This window comes from Pteropus alecto, unplaced genomic scaffold, assembly GCF_000325575.1.
Source record: "Pteropus alecto unplaced genomic scaffold, ASM32557v1 scaffold433, whole genome shotgun sequence".
Classification (NCBI taxonomy): Eukaryota; Metazoa; Chordata; class Mammalia; order Chiroptera; family Pteropodidae; genus Pteropus; species Pteropus alecto.
The window spans coordinates 2,659,499-2,665,688 of NW_006433953.1; the positions used below are offsets into that span (position 1 = coordinate 2,659,499).

General features: G+C 34.0%; 1 pseudogene; it reads left to right on the forward strand.

The window, feature by feature from the left end:
* Positions 1-4,133: 4,133 nt before the first annotated feature.
* Positions 4,134-5,131, forward strand: LOC102881536 (annotated as a pseudogene).
* The last annotated feature ends 1,059 nt before the right edge of the window (positions 5,132-6,190 follow it).

Genomic DNA, 6,190 nt, shown 5'->3' on the forward strand with positions numbered 1-6,190 from the left:
TTTCTTTTTAACCATGTATTTTAATAAGATATTTTCCTACATCTTTATATTTTTACATACATTTTTCATCAAGTAACCTTAAATTTACATCTTCCTTTTCTATCTGAAAGTTAGTTTAACCCCACAAAAATAACACAAAATTAATAAGAACACATCAAGCAACTGTTTGGTGGCAATCATTGGGTTTTTACTTGATGAGACCACCTTCTGCTATTAATACACTCAGAATTCATTCACAATTAAGGACCTCAAAATTTTCAATTTTAGCTTTGTTTAAATCTACTGACACTATTTTTATTCAATTTGCCTACATTTTTCCTTCTTAATGAAAACTCTGGTTCTTATACCTTGAGTATAGAACATATGGTAATTGTAGAATCCTATAGAGTAGAAATGATACTTAGATCTTCATGTCTATTTTTACGTCTCAGCATATACTCTAGAGAAAACTAGCAATAAGTAAAACCATGTAGAAATGTTCTGTATTGACAAGTTTCAGAAACACTAGCATAGCTCTTTGTTGGAGAAATCATTTTCATTTTAAGTCTTTGGTAATCCTGATTTAAAGAAATTTATTGACATTGCCTAAAACTATTTTACCATAGATATTATATTTTCCAGCAATATCTATTAAACCATGGAACTAAAATTTTAGAGACAATTCAGGAAATGCTATTATGGTAAATTCATTTGACTTTAGTAAAAGGATGAAATGAAAGCTGTATTCATAATGGCATAATAACATCACTAAGGTAGTTACAGGCAGAACTGGGAGTAGAATCCAGCTCTTCTTTCTTTCAGTCTTGACCACAAGTTCATGTTCTTTAAGAGGACAGATAGATATGGAAGTACATGAAACAACCTGTGGAGTCCCTAAAATTACTAAGACATCATATACAAAACAGATAGCTGAGCTAATGCTGTGATTTAATTAAACTTACATTTAATATCACATTTAATGTTTAAAATATATTAATGAAAAGTATTTTTTATTGACATATTTCTGTATTTGTGCTTTGTATGTTTCATGCCAACATAACATTTAACAATGAATTTTTCTAAACTGTGTGTTACAAGAGTAAATATTTATATTTAGAAAGGGGAAAAATCCAGAGTGAAAACATGCTTTTGAAAAGTTGAAAAATTCATTGTTAAATGTTATGTTGGCATGAAACATACAAAGCACAAATATAGAAATATGACTGTTCTTCCAGTTTATGTTGTAAAACATCTTAAACATATCAAATGTAGCACATATGCACAAGCAAATAGCAATCATGAAACTTTGTTATCAATTAAAACATATCAAGAGAAGCATGTTTGACATGCGCCCAGTAAATTGTAAAAAAATTAATTGCTGAATTGAAATTTAAGTATTAGCTATTAAATGAAAAGCTAATATGCTATAATTTTGCAAATATGTAAACTGTAGTTGTCAGAGAGTGTCCTTCTGTCATAGGAATAGTATTGGCTATAGAAACACTAGCTGCAATAAATAATAAATCCCAATATTTTCAGCGACTAAGCAAAATAGAGATCCATTTCTATTTTGTACCAAGGCATTCTTGGTCAGCATCAGTTTTCATATTATGATTTGACCCTCTCCTAGTTTCTCAGCATCCTCTGAATCCAGAAAGTACATAGGGGAAGACAGGATGGAAAGTCTTGCCTGCTTCTTAATTCCCTCAGTCCAGAAACAACACAAATCATGTTTGCTCACGTTCTTTTGGTGAGGGTTTGGAAATGTAACCCTAAACTGGGAAGTTGCTTCTCAGCAAGTACTCTGTACTATGGAGGGGGAAGCACCAATTTCGGTGGGCAGTTAGTCGTTCTGCCACCTGAATGGGAAATAGCCAAGTTTGTTTTCTATGTAGAGATAATTAGGATAAAAAATTTCAAATCTTAAGAAAAAGCTTGAAGTAAAGATTTATTAATTTATTCAACACACGCACACACACGTAGACACACACAAACACACACACATATCCTACTATGTCCCCAGTTTCTTATTTTTCTGCCCTGCTACCTTCAGTGTGTCACTGACCTTTCAATATCATAATTCAGTTATCTCGATACCAGATTAACAGTCAGATGATACAACATTCAGTAGAAGAAGAAGGTATTTCTTCCTGTTTCACTTTTTATTTTTGAGAAATGTCTTTCACTGAAGAACCTCTCAATACAATTTCCCTCATGTTTATTGGCTAGAATTGTATTGCCTTTATGCCAAAACCAATCACTATCCAGAAAAATGGCACCACTATGATTGGCTTTAGCCATGGTTTCAACCTATATTAAGCATAGTTCTGTGAACAAAACCCGGATTCTATTAGGAAGACAAGAGAAAATGTTGATTGAGTAGGCATCTAACTGCTACTATAATATAAAAATTAAGAACAAAATAAAAACATCCCCAAAATCAAAATGAATGAGATTAGGTTGGTATGACATCATAACAAATGTGTTAGTTTCTAATAACCAATGTACTCTCTTCTAAACTATCTCAAAACATCTCTGTTTGGAGCAGAGATATATCCAAATTGATTATGCCTTAACTGTAATGAAATATAATGATATCAGAAAACAGTTTTCTGTTCTAGATCCACTCCTCATTATTGATGTGCAGTGGAAAGATTCTCAACCATAACAAATGGCCAGTAATCTGGCAGGCATTGCCAATATACTGTCCATCTTCTAAAAAAAAAATCAACATTGTTTTTTTGTGGTATCTGCAAGGATTAAACCATATGTTATATAAACCATATGTTATATAAACTCCCCTTCCAAATACTGAATCTTTCATGAAATCAAGGGACACTGACCCCATTGTAGAGATAGGGTGAGATTGTCTATGAGTGATAATGTCCAGGGACTAAATCCAAAATCAATGAGAGGCATTCAAACCAAAACACTTACTGGAAAGTGCTAGGCCAAAAAAAGGCTATGCAGTCGTAAGAGCTAACATTTATGGAATGTTGGCAATGTGCTGGTTTCTCTGCTAAGTGCTTTTCACCGTTTGTAAATATGATTTTAATCTTCACATATTTAGGTAAGTGTGATTTCTATACCTATTTAGCAGAGGAGGAAATTGAAACGCTGACAGATTAAATAATGTATTCTAAGTCATGCAGCCAGGAAGTGTTAGAGCCATGAGTTAACCCTGAGCAATTGGATTTCAGAGACCATGGGCTGACCCACTGTACCAATCTTCCAGTAACGAACCTTGTGATGGAAACGGGGGATTTGGGACCAGGAGTGAGGAGTGGGGGACGTGGGCTCTGGAAAGTTTCTTGATTCTTGGGAGCCACATAGGTAATTTCTTACTGGTGCCTGTGCCCTTTATCACACAGGACTCTCATGAGAGCATCCTTTGCTTATTCCAAAATGTTTCCAATTTCTTAATAGATGAATCTCAAAAAACTGCGGTGGTGCTGTGTTTAGTCAAAGTATCACCAGGACACAGACTTCATTTTTGGGCTTAGAACAATGATATCAATAGATGAGATGTGAAATTTAGAGCAAAATATCTCTAGACCTGCATTTTTCACAGTGTGCATTCAAATGTATAAAATATTAGAAAGATCCTATGTAAAATGAAATTTTAATATAAATTATAGAATGTAATGAAAAAAACATCTTCCTGAAATTAACTATTTTAATTTCTATCACTAGTATTGGATACCAAGTTAAAAAATAGTATTGAACGTATGAAGAAATTACTGTTATTCATTTATATTCAAATTCATAACATTCCTACTCTGTGTTGATACTATATTTTATGCTAAGAATACAAAATAAAATATAGGTTTTGCTTTAAGTGGCTTATAATCTTTTACGGAGAAACACAATGGAGTTATAGATGGCATATATAGGTTTAATAGTAAAGTGACTGAAAATTTTTTCTTTTTTAAGAAAACATGGAGAAGAGGTTGAGGTTGGACTCAGAAATGGTGGCCTCCAAATTCTGTAGCCCGCTGTTGGCTGCCACAACCCTTAGGAGCCACCTGTCCCAGATGGGCACCACAAGCTACCACCCAGATTTTGGAAAATTCTTTAACAACCATGGACTCCAAGTACAGCAGCAACAACAAAGGAATCTCTAACTACACAAATACGTGAGTATGAAATTGTAAGAAGCTAGAATCGCCATTCCCAAAAGACACGCGGCTATCAGCAGATAAAGCTTATGCAACTGCCAAAAAGTTAGGTTCAAAAGATGTTGTGATGAAGGCACAGATTTTAGCTGGTGGTAGAGGAAAAGGAACATTTGATTGTGGCCTCAAAGGAGGAGTGAAGGTCATTTCCTTTCCAAAAGAAGCAAAAGCTGTTTCCTCACAAATGATTGGGAAAAAGTAAAAAAGGAGTAAAGGGCAGAATTTGCAATGAAGCATTGGTTTGTGAGTGAAGATATCCTAGGAGAGAATATTACTTTGCAATAACAATGGAAAAGTTATTTCAAGGTCTTTAATAGGAATTTCTCAAGGTGATGTCAACATTGAAGATGTTGCTACAGAGACCCCGGAGGCCATAGTTAAAGAACCTATCGATATTGTAGACGACATCAAAAAGGAACTGCTGTTCAACTTGCACAGAAGATGGGATTTCCACTCAATGTTGTGCATTCTACAGCAGAAAATACGATCAAGCTTTGCAGCCTTTTTCTGAAAAATGATGGCATCATGGTATAAATAAATCCAATGGTAGAGGATTTAGAAGGATACAAAGATCAATTTTGATTCTAATTCAGCTTATTGCCAGAAGATCTTTGACCTATGGGACTGGACCCAGAAAGATGAAAGGGACAAAGATGCAGCTAAGGCAGATCTCAATTACATTGGCCTAGATGGGAATATAGGCTGTCTAGTAAGTGGTACCAGTTTGGCTATGACCACAATGGATATAATCAAACTTCATGGAGAGAGACTCCAGCCAATTTTCTTGATGTTGGTGGTAGTGCCACAGTCCATCAAATAACAAAAGCATTTATCACTTCAGATAAAAAGGTACTGGTTATTATGGTCAACATTGTTGGAGAAATCATGCCATGTGATTTATTGCACAGGGTGTAGTCATGGCAGTAAAGGATCTGGAAATTAAAATACTTATTGTGGTATGGTTATAAGGTACCTGAGATGATGCTAAAGCACCGATAATGGACAGTAGACTTAAAATTCTTTTTTGTGATAACTTGAAGTTCCTAAAATGGTTGTAAAGCTCTCTGAAATAGTGACCTTAGCCAAGCAAACCCAGGTGAATGTGAAATTTCAGTTGTCAGTCTGCCTAGAACTCATTGGATGGCTGAAGGTATTAAATGTGCTATAATGGTTAAAAATACCATGTTCTGTATTATTATTGTTCTTTTTAGTGTGTGAAGATTGTAATTACCATTTAGGCACACAAAAAAATTTAAAAACATTTGGTCTATTTAATTCTGCTGTTGAGAATGCGCTCTTTGCATAAAGAATACTTAATGCAGTTATCTAGTTTCTTTTGTTGCAGCCTCCTTTTTCACTTCTACAGAATGTTACTTGAAACATGCCAGTTTATTATTGTTGGATACTACATTCTTTAATGAAATAAGTCCTATGTATAAAATAAATATGAAGATCAAGGTTTATTCTTTAATGTTAGAAATATATCTAATACCTAGTCTCGTAAGTAAGCAATGCATTAAAACAATGTTATATAAAAGTGTTTATCTCCAACACCAAATGCCTAACTAAATATATCGATCACTATTTATAAACAGAGCTTTCAAACACTCCCCAGAATATTCTTTTAAGTATTTCAGTGAAGTAACTTGTTAATTATTTGAACATTGTTTTAATTATTACAAAATACTGATAACTCCAAGTCTTTATGATCCTGTGGTATTGAGAACCTCGAGGTTTGTATCAAATAAAGGTATATTTCCTAATGACTTGGCAGAAAAATATTAACAATGTCAATTTAAATTAATAAAAATCTCTCAATAGGAAAAAAAAAGACAGAATAGAATGCTCTATAGAGCCTACTTGGGAGGCTGATAAGCAGGTTTGTCTATCTGTTGACACAAAATAAACTGCCCCCAAAACTTAGTTACTTACAAGAGTCATCTAGTTATTTACAATTTTTTGGATCAGGAATTTGAGCTGGGCTTCTCTAGGATGGCTTGGTGTTGCTTCAAGTGATGTCATTTGAGCTCATGTGT